The 22,614-nt window shown below is 39.0% G+C and overlaps 1 protein-coding gene across 1 annotated transcript in view; it reads left to right on the forward strand.

Moving 5' to 3' along the window:
• Positions 1 to 421: 421 nt before the first annotated feature.
• RNF24 (ring finger protein 24) overlaps positions 422 to 22,614 on the forward strand; it is an 86,453-nt gene continuing 64,260 nt past the window's right edge. Inside the window, exon 1 of the mRNA XM_021688910.1 lies at positions 422 to 471. The gene's annotated coding sequence lies outside the window, so the exon portion shown is untranslated. The remainder of the gene's footprint in view (positions 472 to 22,614) is intronic.

Here is a 22,614-nt window from a genome sequence, read left to right on the forward strand (position 1 = left end):
GCCCTCGGAGATTGGGAGGCTGGATGCTAGGAAGGAGGTGGCGTCCCAAACTTTCACCTTAAAAAAATGTTTATAGAACACGCAAAAATACTAAACAGATGAGGGAATCGGTCTATCTGCGGCAGCCCCGCCCGTGGAAACGCCCCCCTCAGGGGGCGGGGCGGAACCAGGACAGGCCACCGAGCGCCGCGCCTGCGCACTGCATACTCTGAAGCCAAGGCGCCCTCAGCGAGGTGGGCGGGAGCTGCCCGGGCATCCGGGTCCCTCACCCCGCCCCCGCTGCATGAATGAGAGGCGCGGCGCCCGCCCCTCCCCCGTCGGGCCCGCCCCTCGTCGGGGGCCGCCGCGCGCAGTCTGCCGCCGCCACCTCAGCTGCGCTTGGTGCGGACGGACGCTCGCCGCCTGCAGCCTTCCTCCTGCCGCCTCGCGCTGACGGTCCCGCATACCCGCCGCCGCAGCCGGCGCGCCCGAGTAAGTGAGGGAGCGAGGGCAGGGCACCGGGGGCCGTCGCCCCGGGGCCGGGGCTTAGGGGACCGGGCGGCTCGGGGTTCGGGATGCTGAGGAGACCGCGGGCCCGCGCCAGCCTCCCCCATTCACACTCCCGGGCGTTTCGGCGGGGACGGGGAAGGGTGGGACAGCGGCCCAGGCCGGGAGGGACGCGGAGGGGGGGGGTCCACCGGAGCCCGAGGCTGAGTCCCGCACAAAGGGCGGCGCGAGGCTGTCTGTCACCGGGAGGTCACAGAGGGAAGGTTCGCGGCGCCCCGCACGCCCCGCACGCCCCGCTAGCCCGTGCCCGGCGTCGGTTCCCGGGCTGGGGAGGCGGCTTGGATGAGCCGGGAGGCGAGGACGAGGATGGCGAGGACGGCTGCCTCCGCGCTGGCCATGGGAACGCGCCTTGGGGGGTGCGGCGTGGCAGTGTTTTTCCTGGTTCCCACCTGCCCCTCCCCTTTCTTTGTGGCGTTTGTCTCGTGCCCGTTTGTCACTGTGTGCATGGCTGTGGGCTGGGGTGAGACCTCTCGCCTCATCTTACTCATTAATTAAAGTCAGGTGGTGGCCCCTATCTGTGGGTGGGGGGGCGTGTGTGCTTCCACAGGCCGGATAATTAAGGACCCTCCTTTGTTTCCGGAGACCTAATTTTGTGTGTGTGTGTGTGTGTGTGTGTGTCCGCCCGCCCGCCCGTCCGTCCGTCCGTCCTCCGTGTCCCTTATGAAATGAGAGAATCAGAGATTTAAAAGGGTATGAAGAAAAAGAGATATTAATTCATTAGAACTTCACCCAATTCTGTCTCTGATATTCTTTCAAACAATATTTTGTTTCTCACTGTAAAACCAGTGCGTTTTGTTAATTGAAAATGAGTATTTTTATATGTTCATTGAAAATTAATATTCTCACATATCTGTGTACCTAGAACACTTTGCTTTTTGGGTTTAGGTAATGGTAATATACTCCTATATTATGTGTATGGGAATACTCCAGAACATATAGGACACTGCGTTCTGGGTTTAGTTCATTGGTAATATGTCTCTTTACTCATATATACGTCTACAGGAATACTCCAACATATCTAGGACAGTGTCTTCTCAGCTCCTCAGTAGAAGCAGATTTTGTTTCTCCCTGTCTCCCTGTGTTAAGAAGGTGGTCCAGCAGGTTCTCTCCACCTCCTTGCTTTTTTCTTCTGAGTGCTTTGGCAAAGGGTTTTATTGCATATTACCCTGGCATGCGTCCTTGCTTTGATCTGAATTTTCCTGTGCTCTGTTGTCTGGTTGTGTGGCCCAGCTCAATGGCTCCTCTTACAGGACTACTGGAAAACAGAACACCTTTTATCCTTGTCCTCGTCCCCAGAGAGAGAAGGAAGCTCTGCAGGTTCCCACAGACTTTGGTTCCATGGGTTGGACTGCCTGACTTTGTTGTCTTGGTAGTTATGAAGAGTTACAGTTGATGCAGACCAATTAAAAGGCATTTGGTAATAGTTTGGACCTTTTTCTCTTTTTATACCAGATCTTATAAGTTTTAGAATATTGTTGGTTGCATTTTCAGTTTCTTTTTTACCCTTATAATTTTGCAGGGAGAGAGGAAATTAGCTAAACTTGTATATAAGAAACACATTTTCAAAATAGATTTTTCCTGTGCTCTTTTGATTGAAAATAGTGGTAAAAAAATTAAGATCTTATTGGGTGATATGAATAATTGAATTGGTTCAGTTTTAAGATTCTCTTTTTTTTTTTTTTTAAGATTTTATTTATTTATTTGACAGAGAGAGAGAGATAGCTAGAGCAGGAACACAAGCAGGGGGAGTGGGAGAGGGAGAGGCAGGCTTCCTGCCAAGCAGGGAGCCCGATGTGGGACTCGATCCCAGGACCCCAGGATCATGACCTGAGCCGAAGGCAGACGCTTAACGACTGAGCCACCCAGGCGCCCTAAGATTCTCTTTAAGATTATTTTTTAATCATCTGTATTTTAATTCCTGGTAGTTTTTAGTGCAAAATGAAATCCAAACTAAGCAGTCTTCCACAGCATCTGTTTATGAATATTCCCTCTATTGAAAACATTTGCTTTTAATTTGAAGGGGAAGTTTTCCATTGGTTGGATAGGAATATATTATTCTTGGTAAAAGTCTTATGTTAGCATGGTCAAATTCTTTTTTTGTAAAAGTAAAATTAGTAAAGGTTGACTTTGGAGAACTTTTGTTTTAATGATGAAGAATTTAAATAAAATTTTAGTATCAATGAACTTAAAATAAGTTAACTTAAGAACAAGGGCTTCATTAACTTCATAAACTAGTGTCACTAATATTGAAGCAACCCCAATAATTTATAACTGCCTGCATGAGATTTTTTTTTTAGGAATTCCCTTAAAACAAACCATAAGGGGAAGTCTTAGATAAACAGAGTAGTATAACCGGAATTATCACTGAAACAGGCTTGCATAGTACCACACAGTATTGTGGAACTTTATTTTGCAAGAGTGACTTAGCTATTGTTTGTATCAAGAAAGGAACTTAAAAACATCCTGGCCTTTTTATTCGGCATTCTGTTAATCAAATTCTTTACCAACCCATCGTTTAGCATTTCTGTAGTATGATGTTTGAAGAAAAATTCTGAAGTAATTTCTGTATCATGAAAATAGATTAAATTATGTTAAATGCCGTTTTAGTAGTAAAGATATTCTTTATATTAGCAATAGTAATACTGTTATGTCAGTGATGGTGATAGCATGTAAAGTAACACTTTGTTACCCCAAACTGCGGTATATTATTTCCCCAAAAATGTCTGATAACAAAAAGTAGAGCTTTTTTTCTATTGAGCACTTTCTATCAATAATTGTTTTGTTTCAAATGGCAGCTTATTCTAAAATCAGTAATAGGGCGCCTGGGTGGCTCAGTCATTTGAGCATTTGCCTTTGGCTCAGGTCATGATCCCAGGGTCCTGGGATGGAGTCCAGCACTGGGCTCCCTGCTCAGCGGGGAGTCTGCTTCTCCCTCTGCGCGTCGAGCCTGCGCTTGCGTGCTCACTCTTGCCCACCCCCCCAGCCCTGCATGCTCGCAAAAATAAATAAAAAATGTTTACAAAATAAAATAAAATCAGTAATGAAGTAATGTTATAATGTATTAACTTATATGAAATTGCCATTTTTTAGATTGAGTAGTAAAAAATCAGTTTCAGAATGTTGAAATGCTTTCAACTCTTAGCAGTTCTTTCTGGTATTTACCTTTATATTTACTTCATTCTTAATGTTTAAACTTATTTCTTGATTTTCCATCTTTGGACATCATCTGTGGACTTCTAGTTTGGATGTTGAGGACTTGGTTGTCCTACATAAGTACAGTTCCCAGTCAAGACAGTATTCAGTATTTATATGACTGTGACAATGTACCTGTTATTCACAGATGAGCCATGTAGCCTACTAGTATTACATTTTCTATCTTGTGCTTTTGTTTCTCTAAATTAAATAATTGCCTCTTTTGTTTTTCATTTGCTTTGTTTTCTTTGTACCAGTCACTGACTCATCCTCAATATCTGACAGAACTGATAATCTTTCAATATTTTCAGGTAATCTGTTTCATTTCTTTTTCCTTCCTGTCATCTAGGACTTCCCTTTGTCATATCTTGGGAATTCTTTTTGCCTTCCTCCTGTGTTGGATCCTTTATTTCTTGGATCCTATGTCTTCCTTATTCTATTGTACCTTCCAGAGACAGGGCACATACAAACTGACATTCTTCCTGAATTCAGAAGTTGCATACCTGGAAATGTCTTCATTTAACCCCCACACGTGAATCGAATAGTGGTTTAGCTGAATATTCTAGATTGAAAATTAGTGTCCCTCTTTTGAAGGCATTGTTCTATTAGCTTCTGGTGTTGCTATTAAGAAGTCCAATCCAAGTCTAATCCCCATTCCTGTTTTTCTCCCACTCTGGAAGATTTTAGGATCTTCTGTTTTAGGATCTCAGTTACCACAGAGAAAGTTTCTTCAAGCAATGAAATGCAATCACCTCTGAAACGTACAAGACTATCAGGTGCATTTTAAAAAATCTACCTTAGGGGGCGCCTGGGTGGCTCAGGTGGTTAAGCATCTGCCTTCCTCTCAGGTCATGATCCCAGCATCCTGGGGATCAAGCCCGCATCGCTTCTCCCTCTCCCTCTGCTACACCCTCTGCTTGTGCTCTCTCGCTCTCTCTGTCAAATAAATAAATAAAATCTTAAAAAGAAAAAAACTACCTTAGGAAGTAGCAGAAGCATTCATGACCAAAAAGAAATAATCTTTAAGCTTTATGATTAAATATGTCATGACTAAATATGACAAATATATTATTTACAAGAATTTCTGTTGTGAGAAGGTGGAGACAAATGGAGCTATGTAGACCACAGCTTGATTGGACATTGTTAGTAACTGTGACATGGATACATATGCTCTTGGATACATATTTTTTTATTTTATTTTTTAGCCAGGAATTTTTTTTTCCTATTTATAGCTGTTTTATCTCTCATCTGGTTTTTCCGTGAGTGCACATAAGTGGTTGAATATTAGAGAACTTCAGATTCATGACCAGAAATCTGAAGTGGACTCTCAGCACTGCCCAGGAAAGCGATCAGATTCCTAATATTTTTGCCTATAACTATTTGATAATTTCTTCCCACTCTTTAAACTCATGAGCAGCCCACCCTTCCCCATGCAGATAAGCAGGCTACATATTTCATTGAGGTTTAGAAGTTATAAGACAGATACCACTCAACTTCCACTCACCAAATCTAGAAATCCACCTTTCTTAGGGCCCATGTTTTATGTTTTCTTCCTATGAGAGGCCAGCTTCCCTCCCTTCCATATTCCCTCTAATACCTACTCAAGGACTTACTCCTGAATTTGTCTCTCTTTTGCATCATCAGCAATCCTCCAAGGCACCATCCATGTCAACATACAAACATGCTCTGATGTTGCCCATCTTTAAAAATAATTTTAAAATTACAACAAAACTAAAAACAACTTCCCCCTGACCTCTCATCCATCCCTTTCATTTACCTTCATAGTTAAATGTCTCAAAAGAGAAATACACATTTCCTTCCTACCTCCTCTGTAAAATGTATAACTCTGAAATTTTGTTAACTGATTTTTTTGTCTCTTACCCCGACTAGAACCTTAGCTCCAGGAAGGCAAAGACTTCCATCTGCCCTGTTTACCACTCTGTCCCTTAGAATAGCAACTGGCAAAAAAAGGCAAAACTGACATTTTTAACCTGGTAGAATAGCTCTTGCTTTTTAAAAATTTCTGACAAGAAAATCAGTGTTTGTTAATTTTTTTAATTACCACTTTTTAAAAAAGATTTATTTCTTTATTTTAGAGAGAGAGCATGAGCAAGCATGAATGGAGGGAGGGGCAACAGGAAAGAATCTCAAGCAGACTCCCTGCTGAGCATGGAACCCGAGGTGCTCAATCCCAGGCCCCTGAGCTCATGACTTGAGCCAAAAATCAAGAGTCGGGCCCTTAACTGACTGAGCCACCCAGGTGCCCCTAATTACCACCTTTTGCTACACTTAGAGTTGAAAGAATTACAAAGACTATTTTAATGATTGAATTTTTCCCTACATTTCATTCTTTCATAAGTATAACTTAACACTGGCAGTTGTGCACCCAGATTCTTGGAGTAAGACTGCTTGGAGTTGAATTCCAGCTCTTGCAATTTAGCCATGTGACTTTGGACAGGTTTCCTGATGACTCTGTTTCTTCATCTGCAAGATGGAAATAATAGTACCCACCTCATATGTTTGTTGTATATATCAAATGAAATAATATGTAAAATGCTAAAGTCAGTACTTGGCATGGGGATAAACACAATGAAAACTGTAATTACAGTTATTATTTGTATAGCCTTCTCCAGTTTCTAATGTTTGATCTAATATTTTTGCTCAGAGCACTTCTATCTCATAAGGTATATTGGCTATAAATGCAACTCAGCTGTTTTTTTTTTTCCTGATTGCTTGCCTCTCTATTCCCATATTAGTAATAGATTAGTCATAGATTAGTAAAATGATCTACAATTGACAGATTAGTGATAGATTAGTAAAATGATCTACAATTGTCAGATGAAGTCCCCCCTTTTTTTTTTTTTTTTAGGAGAGGGAGGGAGAGGAAGAAAGAATCCCAAGCAGGCTCCATGCCCAACATGGGGCTCTATCTCACAACCCTGAGATGACCTGAGCCAAAATCAAGAGTCTGACGCTTAACCAACTGAGCTACCCAAGAGTCCTGACAGATGAGCACCCTATAGCACTTCACAACAGTTTGGTCACTTGATAAGTCATTTTGACCACTTAATAAAATATTTTTATGTCAAGCCAAGTCCTGTTCTTTATTTGGCTTGCCTGGAGGAGAGGTCCTTTCTTCATGTTATTCCAGATTAAGTTTTCTTATTTCTAGAAATGGAACTTTTAAAACACTCAATACATCATTAACAGATCTTTTTGTAAAATTAGCTGTAAGGTGGGGCACCTGGGTGGCTCAGTCGTTAAGCATCTGCCTTCAGCTCAGGTCATGATCCCAGGGTCCTGGGATCGAGCCCTGCATCGGGCTACCTGCTCGGCAGGACGCCTGCTTCTCCCTCTCCCACTCCCCCTGCTTGTGTTCCCTCTCTCACTGTGTCTCTCTCTGTCAAATAAATAAATAAAATCTTTAAAAAAAAAAAATTAGCTGTAAGGAAAAAAAGCAGCTGGAAGACACTCTTCACTTACTAGTTAGCTGGGAGAATAAGTATATATAGCAATACTGAGTCTACTTTTAGGGCCGCATGAAGGGTACAGACAGGCTCTGTAGAAGTTCAGAGAAGTTCAGCCTTACAACTTTTCTACATGTTAAATTGTCTGTTTAGCCTATTTCCTTCTTATTTGACCTGATATTTATTTTGAAAGTTTTCTTAATAATCATGGGAACAGTTTAGATTTTAAGGTAGATAATACACAAGGTAAAATGAGAGCAACTCTTAACTTTAGAAATTATTTCTTGAAGTAATTGACTTAGCAGTTATTCTGCCTCTTTCTTATCTAGGTAGGCAGTAGGGATTCCTCCAATTATCTGAGCATTTCAGACATCAGAGTATAGTGCTGGGTAAATTGAGGGTTCAAAAAGAATGCCAGATGGTTTGAAAGGAATTGTGAGCACTCCAACTAGTGCAGCCCATCGAAAGCCAGCTGGCTGAGTTTCCTCTGCTCTGGAGGTAGGAACCAGACACTTTGTTCCATGCCAGCTGGCCCGGGAGTTGTTGGCCAGTGGCCTTACTTTGGGTTGGCCATTCCTGGGAAAACCAGCCTCGGCCCTCCATCTGCCCTGAGAACAGTCTGACACCAGAGAGTTGCTCTGTGCCTCCATGGTACTCCAGAGAGTTGGAGCAAGCCTGAGTGGCAAGGAAGGAAAGCCACTTTTTAGATACCATTACAAGTGAACCTCACCTTAAGTTGTAAATTTGCTCTGAAAAAGTGAAATGCAAGTTGAATTTTTATGCATTCAGTGCTGTTAGGTATACTAGAGTTGCTTACTACCAAAGTAACTGTAGTGAATGTTTTTATATTGTAAATAACTTCCATTTTACCTGCCTTCCAACTTCCTTTTTTTGTTGACTTTTCTTAAAGTGAAGTTTGCCTGTTTTCATTGTCATCTTCTAAAGTTTTGGTTATTCAGATTAGTAAATTTTCATCTTGTCATAAAGCTTGCTTCTATATAAACCATAGGCTTCTGTGGAAGGTTAATTGTGTGTGTTGCCTTAAAATCTGTGTCTCATTTTGCTTGTTATTTGTTTCCCCACTAGACAGGTGTTTATATCAGATACAGTTCTTCCATTAGCGAACTTGATGTCAGAATAATTTAACTGAGAACAAAAGAAGTGCAAATATGGCACTACAAGTGTGAGCATTCAGTTCATTTGATGACAGTGCTTATTTAAGAATTCTAAAAATTAATAATTTTGCCACAGTCTGTCAGTATGTTTTATGTTACCTTCAAGAAATTTTTTTTGAATTTGGAGATTGAAAGGTGCTACATTATCTATGTTTGTTAGGTTCATCTAGGCAAACCAAAAAATTATGAACGTCTTGTATCTCTTTATTGTTCTCTCCCAACTCTGAGCATGAAAAATTATGTTCAGTGGTATAAATTTCAAATAGAATTTAGGTGTCCTATCTGAATAGGCTCTTCATCCTAAACTGAAAGAAAAAGTTTGGCAGATAATGAAACACCAAAGTATGAGCTAATGTAGTTTATAGGAAATGGGTGGGAAGGGAAATCAAAGGTGTAGGCTTTCATTCTTTTCCTTTAGCGCAAAAGAAATTGCAAAACTTCTTCGGAAATATGCTAGAAATCTCCTGCTTGGCTATACTTAAAGTTTTTACTTAAACTTATTTTTCCTGAAAACAGGCCAGAATGAATTTTTGTGGGAGTGAGAATGATTTTTTTAAATCCTAGAACAGTATATCAAAAGCCAGGGACAGTATTATACCCAGAAAATCATCCTTCACATTAACTAACCTTTACTAAATACCTTTTATGCCAGTAGCTTTACATTCATTGCCTATTTACTTCTTACAGCAACCCTCAAAGAATTGTTTATGGATGATAAAAGGTCAAAGAAGTAACCTGTTCAGATTCACAAGGTCAGGAGCCGGTTTTATAACCCAGGCTTTCATCCTCCAACTCACCACATGTCATGGTTGGTGATGTCAGCTTTCACAGGAATATAGTTCTTTCCTATTCAAATGCTTTCCTGCACTGGCACTTTCAGAAGACTATTGATAAAGGAAATTAAGAGACTGTTGCAGAAAATAGCAGAAGAATAAGGAGGGATTTGGGGAGCTTCTACATTTTTTAATCTCTTCTGATGCTCTTGAAATAATTAACCATTGCAGGGGCGCATGGGTGGCTCAGTTGTTAAGTGTCTGCTTTCGGCTCAGGTCATGATCCCAGAGTCCTGGGATCAAGCCCCACATCAGGCTCCCTGCTCAGCAGGAAGCCTGCTTCTCCCTCTCCCACTCCCCCTGCTTGTGTTCCCTCTCTTGCAGTCTCTCTCTCTGTCAAATAAATAAAATCTTAAAAAAAAAAAAAAAAAAGAATTAACCATTGCAGAACTGCAATAAACAAAAAATGAAGTAAGTAAAAATGACTAGAAAGGGCTATATAGTTTGCTAGTTTTGTCATAACAAATTACAACAAAACTGATGGCCTACGACAATAGAAATTTATTCTCTCACAATTCTGGAGGCCAGAAGTCTGAAATCAAAGTGTCAGCAAGGCTACTGCATTCCCTCCAAAGACTCTAGGAGAGAATCCTTCCTTGTTTCTTCCAGCTTTTGGTGGTTCCACATATTCTTTGGTTTGTGGTTACATAATTCTAATCTCTGCTTCTCTCTTCACATGGCCTTCTCTTCTTTCTCTCATAAGGGCACTGTCATTGGAGTTTGGGTCCACCCAGATAATCCAAAATGATCTCATCTCCAGATTATTGATTACATCTGCAAAGACCCCTTTTCCAAATACGATCATATTTACAGGTTCCTCAGGTAAAAATGTGGACATATCTTTGGGGGGCCACCATTTAGCCCACTATAGGGAGTAAGAACTTCTTTGGTAATAATTTTCATTTCCACTGCTATATCACTCAGAATTCCAGATTAGACAAGCGTTTGGTATAGACCATGATACAAAATGGGGAAAGGTATTGGAAGTATAGGATAGAAGACAGAGGAAGGTTTAGGGAATCAAGGAAGATTTCATGGGGGTTGTATTGCTTATGACAGATCACGAAGACTAGTTAGATGGTTGGGATAGCCTGGAATGTGCAGATAATGGAAATACTCAGAACAAAGATAGCAAGTCATATTCAGAGAACCATAACTAATGCATTTGAGGAAAGTGTGGTGCTTAGAGAAATAGTGGCAAATGGGGAGCCAATTCATGGGAGGCGTTTAGTGTTGAGTTGATGAATTTGTACTTTGTTTAGAGTTGCTTATCCATGAGAACACTGTATTACAAAGGTTTCTAATGGGCCTTCTGAGCTATGATAAAACCTTTGAAAAAAAATACATTTTTCTTTCTATAAAAAGATTTTCAGAGGAATTCATAATCCTAAGAAAAGGTTAAGAACCACTGCTCTATTAGAAATGAAATGTTTTATGCTTTGAAGATGTTTCTGGAAGATTATTGATTTTCCATTTGGTTTACTTTGAACTACTTGGAAGATAAGAAAATGGAACTCCAAAGAGCCTTAGTAAGCACTCTTCTGTGGAATACGTTATGAATTTTGCATACTAAAGTTAAAATACTATTTCAGGAGGGATGTAAAGTAGGTCCACGGTTTTTAGGAAATTGATCAAATGATTACACAAAAAGAAAAATTCATAATATTCAGTTCAAAAATGCAGCTGTGACTTGTTTTCTGTGTCTCAATGTTCTCTATTTCAATTCAATACCATTTAGAACTCCAGAATTATATAAAAGCATGACACAGTTCTGAGGAGAGGAAACCAACAGCTGCGTTCTTAAAAGTTTGTTGTTGTTGTTTTTTTAATGTATTCTGTAAAACTGCTTGTTTTCTGCTGTGGGTTTTCAGTGGAATAACCTACTTCAGGAATAAAACAGTATATTACATAGCTGTTTGAATGTCTTTGTCCATTCAGTCTGCTATAACAAAATACCCTAGCCTCAGTGTCTTATAATAACAACAGAAATTTCTCACAGTCTTGAATACTGGAAAGTTCAAGATCAAGGCACCAGCAAATTCGGTGTCTAGTGAGAACCCACTTCCTAGCGCATAAATTGTACTTTTCATTGTGTCTTTTTGCTGTGTCATCATGTGGTGGATAAGGACAACGGAGCTATCTGGGCTTCTTTTATAAGGGCACTAATCCCATTCATGAGGGCTTCATCCTCATAATGTAATCACCTCCAGATACCATTACATTGGGGATTAGGTTTCAATATATGAATTGGGGGTTGGGAGGTACAAACATTCAGTCTTATAGCACTGACCATATGATATAAGGAGAAAATCAGTGCTTTTCCATATAACTCAATTTCTAAATAATCAACTGCCATTGATTTTTTTTTTATTGATCCATTTATTTTCTCCCTGAGATTAGTATTACTTAATAGGTTTACCTGTACTGTTGTTCAGGCTTCTCTGCTAGTGAGGTTATTCTTTTTCATTTTTTTTTTTTTTTTTTTTTTAAAGATTTTATTTATTTATTTGAGAGAGAGAGAATGAGAGAATGAGAGAAAGCACATGAGAGGGGGGAGGGTCAGAGGGAGAAGCAGACTCCCTGCCGAGCAGGGAGCCCGATGCGGGACTCGATCCCGGGACTCCAGGATCATGACCTGAGCCGAAGGCAGTCGCTTAACCAACTGAGCCACCCAGGCGCCCTTTCATTTTTTTTATTATACAAAATTGTATATACACTTAAAAGTAGACAAATAGTACAATATACCTCCATATGCCCATCACTCAGATGTTCAACTATTATCAGGGTTTTGCCACATCTGTTTCATTTATCCTTTTTTCTTTCACTTTCATTTGCTGAAGTTTTTTAAAGCAAACCTCCAGCATTTCAGTATCTGTATCCTGACATATTTCTAAATGCATCTCTCAAAAAAGTAAAGATGTTGTATTATAGAACCAAAATGCCATTCTCATACATAAAATTAACATTTACTCCCTGGTGTCATCTAATAGATAGACCCAATTCAGGTTTGCCTGATTGTCTCAAGAATATCTTTTTTAGCGATATCTTGTTCACACCAGGATTCAAAGTCCCTGGACCATATTTGATCATTTTGTCTCTCATGTCTAATTTGATCTAGGGCAGTTCCTCTTCCCACCCTCTCTCCTCACCTTTTTTGGTGTGTCATGGACTAGTTGTAGGAACTGGGTCATTTGTCCTGTGGAATTTCTCACATTTGGGATTTGTCTGTTTTATCATGGTGTCAGTTTTTTGATCTCTTCCCTGTATTTCCTACAAATGGAAGTGACCTCTAGAGGCTCGACTAAAATCAGACCTCAGTGTTTTGGCAAGAATGTTTAGGAGGTCACTAATATTACATCACCAGAGGCCTGCTGTATTTGGCAACCCCACTTGTAGTAATGCTGAAAAGACCCCACTGATGGTCATGTCAGTATTAGATATTTCATCCATTGTGGTAGAATGGTGATTTTCTTATTCTGTTCTCTCTTCCACATTTGTTAACAGGAATTCTATAAAGAAGACTACCTCATCAAGTAGGGCTATCTGGGTTTACCCTGAAATACGCTTTGTATGAGAGACTGTCAAGTACTTTTATAATATGGTGTTCTTGATAAAAGATAATGAGTTTGAATCAGAATAAAAAGAATTGTTAGGGGCGCCTGGGTGGCTCAGTCAGTCAAGCGTCTGCCTTCGGCTCGGGTCATGATCCCAGGGTTCTGGGATCAAGCGCTGCATCGGGCTCTCTGCTCAGTGGGAAGCCTGCTTCTCCTTCTCCCACTCTCCCTGCTTGTGTTCCCTCTCTCGCTGTGTCTCTCTCTGTGTTAAATAAATAAATAAAATCTTTAAAAAAAAAATTGAGTTAATCTTTTGTTTTAATTTTACAATGAAATTCAGAGTACTATAGCAAAATGTGAATGAGTGCTTTTCTTTTATAATTGATAATGTGGACTCCAGTTGCTCTGAAAGTTAAAAGTGTATATGTGAAAGCCTGTTACAGACTAGAATCAAGCAGTGGAGAGGAAAGAGTATTAGATTAGGATTAAAAAATCAGAGTCAATTTGGCCAGCCCCTGAATGTCTGATCCCTTCATTCTTCTTAGGCTGAGCATTTTGTGTATGTGTCCCTAAAATATTGTCAGTGTTTTCATGAAACTGGGTGTAGACTAAAGAAATCAAAGTTGTATATCATAGAATTAATGCTTAAATATCTTTAAAGACAGGGGGAATTCTTCATTGAATATCATTCTTTTTATTTAAATTGTACTTTATGGGAGTCATTTGATCACCGTTTCTCATAATACTCTTGTTTAACTTCATGTCTTCATGTTCTTTATAGTAAAACTACTGAATAAAGTCATGCTGAAAAAAGCCTTACTTGTTTGTCCTGCTGCATTTTACCTTAAACCAGATTGTTTTCATTCAGCTTCTGAATTTGTGGGGAAAGTAACCTTGATATCAAATAAAAATTAAAGGGATGCCTGGGTGGCTCAATTGGTTAAGTGTCTGACTTCGGCTCAGGTTGATGATCTCAGGGCCCTGGGATCCAGCCTGGCCATCGAGCCCCACGTGAAACCCTGCTTAGGGCTCCGGGGTCAGCAGGGAGTCTGCTTTTCCCTCTTCCTCTGCAGCCCCCCCCCCCCCCCCCCGCACACTTTCAGAATTCTGAATCCCTTTTATGCGCTCTCGATCTCTCAAATAAATAAATAAATAAAATCTTTTTAAAAAATGAAAATAGGCCAGTGTTCTTAGCTTAGTGATCATCTCTAGAGAGCCTCTAATGTTATTTGAGAAGGCCATTAAAAGTATGTGCTAGTATGATTTCTTATAGGCAAATTCTTGCTATGATTATGTGGTTTATTTTTAAATGATAATACTGTGAGTCTTTTCTGAAAGATAGAGAATGCTATTATAAAGGAATACATCAAAAGACCATAGATAAGATCAGTATACTTATTTTTAGGTGAGCTAATCATCAAAGCTAATTACTCTTCATCACATCTCTAAAATGGTTTTAGTATTGAAAATTACATTTCCCCCAGGTTTCAGCACCAAAAAAAACCCAAAAAAACAAAAACAAGAAAAATCCATTGCATTTTCCTACCTGTAGAACAGATAGATGCTTGTGGAACACCTACTCTCTTTAAGTTGTTGTACTTGCTAAGTAGTACAGTTGATTTCACTATTTGGATTAAGATAGTACTTTTTTTTAAGAGCCCTCTAGGAAATTGTGTTACAATGGTTGCCTCCTCACCCTCATTTAATGCAACCAGAAGCCCCTGGGCCTGGACCCCACCATGCAGCCTTTGTCCTGTTCCCTTGTTTGTTAAGTGCTATGTAGGCTGGAAAGTGGTGGAGCACTGGGATTAGTGGGGTTGAAACTGTTCTTTGGAGGCCACAACGCTTATACATTCGCCTTTCTGTCTTCTGCCAGACACAAGGATGGCTTTTGTCTTTTTAGGAATATTTCAATTATTTCATCCAGTATGCTGCTTGGATTTACCATCTTACCTTTATTCAGGTCAATAAATGCTTATTGAGTATCTTTTAAGTACCAGGTATTGTTCAGTCTGAATTTATAGAAATCTCACATCTTGTGGTAAGAAACTCTTGTTGAATAACTCCAGTACATTTAGTGAAGTTAAGGTATAGTTCAGTTCTGAATTTATTAGATCTGAGTTTGTAATTCTAATATTCTTTTTCTGACATTTTAAATTTGATCTGATTTAGGGGCACCTGGGTGGCTCAGTCGTTAAGCGTCTGCCTTTGGCTCAGGTCACAATCCCAGGGTCCTGGGATCAAGCCCAGCATTGGGCTCCCTGCTCTGCGGGAAGCCTGCTTCTCGCTCTCCCACTCCCCCTGCTTGTGTTCCCTATCTCGCTCTGTCTCTCTCTGTCAAATAAATAAAATCTTAAAAAAAAAAAAATTTGATCTGATTTAAAAGTTCCTATAAAGCGAATGAAAACTGGCTCCTCATAAGGAATTTCAGTACTTTCTGTAGGCTAAGATAACTAACCACAAATGCAGTGAAATCAGTGGAACCTGCATTTAGATTTTATTCAGACTAACTTTCCAACTCTTAAGAACCTAAGCGTATATTTTTTGCACAGTTACAAGTTTATTTTCATAAAGGCAAAAAAGGCATGTGGTATTTAAGTTCTGGCCCTACTATTTAACTCTGTGGCTTTGGTGAATCACTACCTCTCTTAGCCTCACATGGAGGTAATTATAATGGAATGCTTCAGAGTTATTGAATTTATAATTGAATTACTTCAGAGATATTGTGAGTATAGTCTATCTTCTTTAATAAAGTGCTCTCCTAATGATTTTTGTTGTTAGTCAAGGGATGGGACATGGAACGAGTGAACACAAGAACAATCTTTGCTACATCTCAGTTCTCTCCTTTTCATATGGATTGAACCAGTTATGCTGCATTGTAGCCTGGCTACTGAGCTGTGGCTAGTTAGAGGTTCCATTCCAGTGGTGGCCGGACGATATATTAAAAAAATTGTTACTAGTTAACTGCTCTACATACTTTCTTAACTTCTTAGGAGATTCTGGATACATCATTTCTGATGGTTGTCTTAAGTCCGCTTTCCACCCCCGACCCCTTTTTTAAACAGCTTTTTTGAGACATTTATAGCCCATATATTCAATGTGTAATGCAGTGGCTTTTGGTATATTCAGAGTTAGGCATCCATTACCACACTTTTAGAATATTTTCATTATCATTATCCCAAAAAGAAACCCTGGATCCTAGCCATCGCTCCTCAATCCTGCCACTGCCCCCCTCCGCCCCCATTCTCCACCCTAAGCAATCACTAATCTACTCTGTCTCTCTAGATTTGCCTATTCTGGGCTTTCATATAAAAAGAATCAGACAATATGTGGTCCTTTGTGATTGGCTTCCTTTTACCTAGGATGACATTTTCAAGGTCAATGTTCTCTTTTATAACAAAAGGAGATACTAAGGTTCCTAGGGGCACACTGACCTATCCTGTGGGAAGAAGAGATGAAATGATTTTTTTTTTAAATAAAGTTAACTGGTATCCCAGGACTGGTTGTCAAATGATGAGAAAAGCCCTATAGTTACTGTAGCTTCAAACCAAAGAATAGTATTCTAACACTGAATGTGGAGAAGATGCATGTCTCAGCATTCTTTTTAGCTCCATTTGTGTATATGGACAATGTCATAATTATTGGTACATCATTCAGTATGGATAATAAAATGTAACTGTATGGGACTAATGTAACTAAAACTATTTCACCACTGTCCTTTTTATTTGCTATTTTCCTCTTGTAACTAATTTTCCTGCTGAATATTCTGCATAACTCAGACGTTATGATATAATGTCTGTGGTGACATGCTATATGTTACATGCTAATGTTTGTGGTTACATACTCCTTTTTTTATTTTTATGTGAGCTTGATGAGCTAAAGCTTAGGTATTTTATTTGGGGATAACCAATGATTATATATATTAGTATAAATGTTGAAAACAGGATGCACAGAAATAAAATCTTCAAAGCATATTCCCCCCAAATTTGTGATGTAGTTAAAAAGGCAGGGTTGGGGGGCAGCCTTTTGACTTTGAAAAACCCAACTTCTCTGTGTCTCAGGTTCTTCCTCTATAAAGTGGAGCAACTGGACTATGATAATTAATGCTGATGGTCTTTAACTCTGTGGTTCTGTGAAGGTAATTGGTAAATATATTACTGATGGTCCTAGACTACTTCCTACATTACATCAAGAAGTTAGCATTGTAATGTCAGATTTCCTGTGTTCTAATTAGTTACCTAATGTGTTGTCATGACAGAAGGCTAATGATATGTCTTAGCAAAAATTATATTTTTCTCTACTAGAATTAGAAGCCGTGGTCTGTTATTCCAAATGGTCTGTTAATGCAAAATAATTGAAAATAATACTTACCTAGAACACCTTTATATTAGATAAATGGGTTCAGCTATGAGTGGCAGAAAACCCAAAACAACAAGTGGCTTAAAACAACATTAAATTTTATTTCTCCCTCATGTCCAAGTTGGCATAAGTCTGGTGTGGAACTTCATGGCATCGGGGACCTCTTACCAATTGTCCCTTTTTCCTTTTTGGCACTCTACCCTCCCTCTTGGGTGTAAACCATATTCTTATTGAGCAAGATTATCCACATTATAGGAAGCAGGATGGAGAAAGGGATGAAGCAGAAAGTAGAAGGTATCTTCAGTGCCCTGTTAAGCATGATTTCCAGATATTCCCATGTGAATCCATGAGACATGTGGCCATGTGTAGCTACAAGGAAAGCTGGGAGATACAGCCAAGCGCCCCACTAAAAATTCTACCTACAATGGAAGAAAGGGAGGAAAGATATTAGGAAGTGGGGAGTCTACTACAATCTGGTTAATGATAAAAGGGAAAACTAAGGAGCATTTGTCACTATATCTTTTCCACCAAAGAAGGAGCATTTTACATTTCTCTAGGTGATACTGGTTCTTAAAATGGAAATACCATTTTACAGGTGAAGAGCTGACAATGCAATGGGAACATCTCAAGAATATGTGATGATCTTTTCTGTAACTGAGTTAATGCACTGGATCTTCCAACAGAGAACTGCTAGATATATTTCCTGGTTTGAATTCATGAGTTGATATTATGATTTATGAGCTAGCCTCTTAGGAGTTTAGTTAGTAGAATTTTTCTCACTGAGCCCAGTAGCCCCCGAGAAAACTGATCAAACAGAGAATAGGCCCAACCCTAGATGTACAGTGACTTTACTGGGAACATATGCCCTGTAAGGCTTCATCTGACCTGAGCCACCCATCTCTTATTCCTGATCTTGAAGGGGGGAAAAATTACACACTTGTAAATAGTCTTTACTATATCCATCTACAAAATCAAAATAATAGTGTTCACATGATGAAGATTAGTAATGGTCTTATAAAATGTTTTTATATAGGAAAGAACTTCCAGGGCTAATGATACTGCAAGTCTTGACTTAAAAACCCATTTAGAGAGAATTATTCACTGTTCTGTAATGATTGTGACCTTTTCAGAATTTTTGAAAATACAAAATCAGCAGAAACAGACTCACCCCCAGAATATTGAAATAACATCTTTCATCTGTGTCATTATCTCAGCTCTTCCATAGTCTGCCTGAAATCATCTTAAGGATGAAGTCTTCCCATATCTTTCTTAAAAGAACAAAGTGATCCCAGTAAACAAAGGAGAGACTTTGAGGCCATGCATAGGACTATACTATCTAGAAACTTAAGGTAATTATCACCAGTGTCAAAGTACCAAGCAGTCTGAATACTTTGCTGGTTTCATAACTATTTGAGGTTTGCTGAGTTAGTTGAGCATCTTAGATGCTGTTTTATGGCTGTAGAATTCTCCTACAACATTAAGATCTAAAAACTGATAAGCTTTTGATTTACACAGATTAGCCATCTGTTGTTGAAGAAATATAGCTAAACTAATTCCTGTTTCCCAGAATTCCCTATTCCAAGTCACTTCAAAAAGCAGTCCACTCATGGCCCTGGTTCGAAGATTTGGATTGGAACAGAGTGGCCCAGGAAAATGAGGCCTAGGTTCAAATTATCCCTGACTCAAGAAAATTCAGACACCAACTCAATGCTAACCTCGCACCAAGGTACCACAAAAGACCTTGATAATGTTGATGAACACCCAATGTATACCAGATACACCCTCTGGAGACAGATGTAACTTACCACATGAGGAAATTGAGACTTGCCTGCAGTCCTAGTGAAGGGAGTGGCTAAGGTTGAGTCTGCACTTAAAGCCTCTGCTGTGGCATCTTCCATAGAGCTCACTTATTGTGGTGGAGCCCTCTGATTTACCCTCATTTCCTGACTGATGAATTTCTAAACCACAAATATATTGTTTTCTCTCATTTTTAAGGTTGTACAATAACAGAATCTTCAATCAAAAGAATCTTTTTGTTTTGTTAGCTAGTTCTTGTTTTACCACTCTAGAAGTACTTGTGGCTTATTTACCTTCCTTGTTTAGGTTTTAGTACATATAATTTATGCCTCATAATCTTTCTTCTTCAGGGATTCTTAGCTCATGTAAGAATTCTGAAAAACCATTACCTTTTCCGGTAGTTGAGAATTCACCAATAAATATCTGGAATTAATGTGCTCAACCCAGAACTCTCAAGAATAGGAGGTAACCTATAAAGGTTTATAGAGGACCTTCTTGCCACTTCTCCCAAAATAACTTGGATAGGGTCTAGAGACTGTGCACTTTCCTTATGGTTCAGGTTTTGAATTAGAGTCACCCACAGGTCAGCTACTTTTATGCTACAATTTACAAAAGGGGGTCCATATATAAAGGAAATGTAGTGCCTTTTAATAACCTTTTGTATACTTGAATGTAATTATTAAGTTACCTATAGACTGAAAAAACTCCTTTAATTTTAAAACAAATTAATCTTTCATGACTGCTCCATTAAACAGAGTTGTATTGATTTCTGTCTGGTACTCTGTGTTTTTCCAGGGAGTTATAACTGATTGTTGATATATTTTCTGTGGACCGATGTCTTAAATACAAGTGACTTCTCCAGATTGTGACAACCAACATTCCCCTTTATTTAAAGAATGGCTCTTTTTCTGTCTTTAGGGCCACTCTGGCTCTTTATTTCAGGATGTTTTCTTGGTTATTGCATACACCCAGCAATTTCCAAGGCAGGTTTTCAATATTCAGTGCTGTTTCCAGAAATGCCATGACATTTTCAGAATAAAATAAACTTTGATTAATTTTAATTTAAAAGACACAGCTCTTTGTCACAGAGTGGCGAGGACTAAGGAGACATAACCAGATGTGATGCGAGATCTTGGATTGGATCCTAGAAAAGAAAAAGAACATTAGTAGAAAAACTTGTGAAATTTGAATGAAGTCTGCAGTTTAGTTAATAGTATTCTACCAGTGTTGATTTCCTGTCCTTATACCATGGTTGTGTAAGATTTTAACATTAGGGGAAGCTAAGTGAAGGGTTTATGGTAACTTGTGCAACTTTTCTGTAAATCTAAAATAGTTTTAAAATTAGAAGTTTAAATGTATATTTTAATAGTTTCAAATTGTTGGGTATTGGTGTTTGCCTTTCTTGAGTCTCTCTAAGGCAATGACAACAACCCAGGATTCATCAGCATACTCACTGCCCACAGAACTAGTCATAGAAATCATTTCATTTGTGTATCCATTCAGACACTAACAGTCGGATACAAGCTTAGTAAGGTCCATGGAAGACAGCAGGATCTCATGGGAAGAGTAAAAGATTGAGATTCAGATGTGGGTTTCAGTCCCTCTTCCACCACTCAGTGGTTTCGGTTGGGCAGCTTTCTCAATTCCATCATCTGAATACAGAGTATGATAGGCACCCCACAGTGATTTTAAGGATTAAATGAAATTTATGCATGTGAATGCTAGTCATAAACTCTAATTTTGGTTCATATACTAAAGAATTGTTTGAAGAAAAAAGATTCTCCTGTTTCAGCAATTTTGAGGTGATTTTTTCCCTAGATTAATTGTATTGCAGCATTGAGTGCAATCAAAATCCATAGGTGATATATTTATAATTGTGCTTAGAATATTTTGAATCTTTTATCATTAACAATCAGTTTGAACTTGAACCACTATGACCAAGAAACACAAAGCAGTAAGCTGAATGTTATATATCTAGTCTATTTAATGTAGAGATTTTACATGCACATTATTTTTACATATTTAAGCCAATGTCTAGCCCTTTTGCTTAGAAGTCATAACAGAAAAGAATTTCAAATATGAAAGCTCCAAATTTGTTTTCCTGAAATTTACAGCAAAAGCCATCAGTGGAATCTTTGGAGCTGTTTTCAAGACCCTACCAATTATATGATATTTATAATCGTGTAGTTTGTTTCCAAAAGTTATTCTATAACAAATTGAAAAAAAGGAGCTCAATCAAAATATTTAAGTAATGCTGCCAACTGTGTGTGGTGAAATTTTATTTTTTTAAATTTTACATCTGAGGGATGTGAGGTTGATTCAAAGTCCATATTTCAGACGGTTAAATGCTGTGATTCAGTGCCTAGTGAAGAGCTGCTGTGTGGCTTCAATCATATGTTAATTCTTCTTCTTGCTGTGTCTGTCAACTGATTTAGCTGCTTCACTAAAGCAGCCTCACATAGATCAATCAGGTTCTTTTTCAAAAAATCCCAATCTAGGGCGCCTGGGTGGCTCAGTCGGTTAAGCGGCTGCCTTCGGCTCAGGTCATGATCCCAGCGTCCTGGGATCGAGTCCCGCATCGGGCTCCCTGCTCTGCGGGGGGCCTGCTTCTCCCTCTCCCTCTGCCTACTTGTGTTCTCTCTCTCTCTCTCTGTCAAATAAATAAATAAAATCTTTAAAAAAAAAAAAAAAATCCCAATCTAAAGCCAAGACCAAAGGATCAAAGAAATAGAAGATCTCCTACTGAAGTCAGAGCCGCTCATCAGTAGTCCTCAAGTGCTTACCTTTGAATAACAGAAATATTAAAAAGATTAATTGTTACTGAGTTGGTAAAATGAAGTAGTAAAATCCTCCAGGAATGCTTTTTCCATTTCAATAAAAAGTAATTTATTAGGAATAGATGGAGACCTCCTTAATATATGGTGTGTATATGTGTGTGTGTGTCTGTCTCATGCAATGCACATCCTATTTACTTTTTTTTTTTTCCTTAAGACTTTATTTATTTGACAGAGACACAGTGAGAGAGGGAACACAAGCAGGGGGAGTGGAAGAGGGAGAAGGAGGCTCCCCACTTAGCAGGGAGCCCGATATGAGGCTCGATCCCAGGACCCTGGGATTATGACCTGAGCCAAAGGCAGGCACTTAACGATTGAGCCACCGAGGCGCCCCTGCACATCCTATTTACTGATGAAACAGCTATCGCATAAGATTACGAGTAAGACAATATCCATTGTATTTTTAACATTGTTCTAGAAATATTAGACAACTCAGAGAAGAAATAACTTCTATATAATTGTAAAGGAGTTAAGATCATCATTACATAATTAAGCAAATGTTGATTTAAGGTGGATAGCTATAGGGTATTTATGAAATATCTAATAAACCTTGTGGAAAATTTCCCTCGCCACATCTATCCAGAAAAGGCCAAGGTTTTCAACCAAGTCTTTTAAATGATAATCAAATTTGAAAAATACTTACAAATCTTTACGAACAACACGGGGAACCTTTTTCTATCTCCATTTACAATTAAATTTCTGTTCTCTTTAATAAGTAATATGTGCACATACTATAAAAGACAAAAGGTATTTTAAACAAGTATTCAGTGAAAAGTCAGTCTTCTTCCAGCCCTGTCATAGACAGTCATTGGTACCAGTTTTTTGTTTTGTTTTGTTTTTTAGGAATATCCTTCCAG

This window comes from Neomonachus schauinslandi, chromosome 10, assembly GCF_002201575.2.
Source record: "Neomonachus schauinslandi chromosome 10, ASM220157v2, whole genome shotgun sequence".
Classification (NCBI taxonomy): domain Eukaryota; kingdom Metazoa; phylum Chordata; class Mammalia; order Carnivora; family Phocidae; genus Neomonachus; species Neomonachus schauinslandi.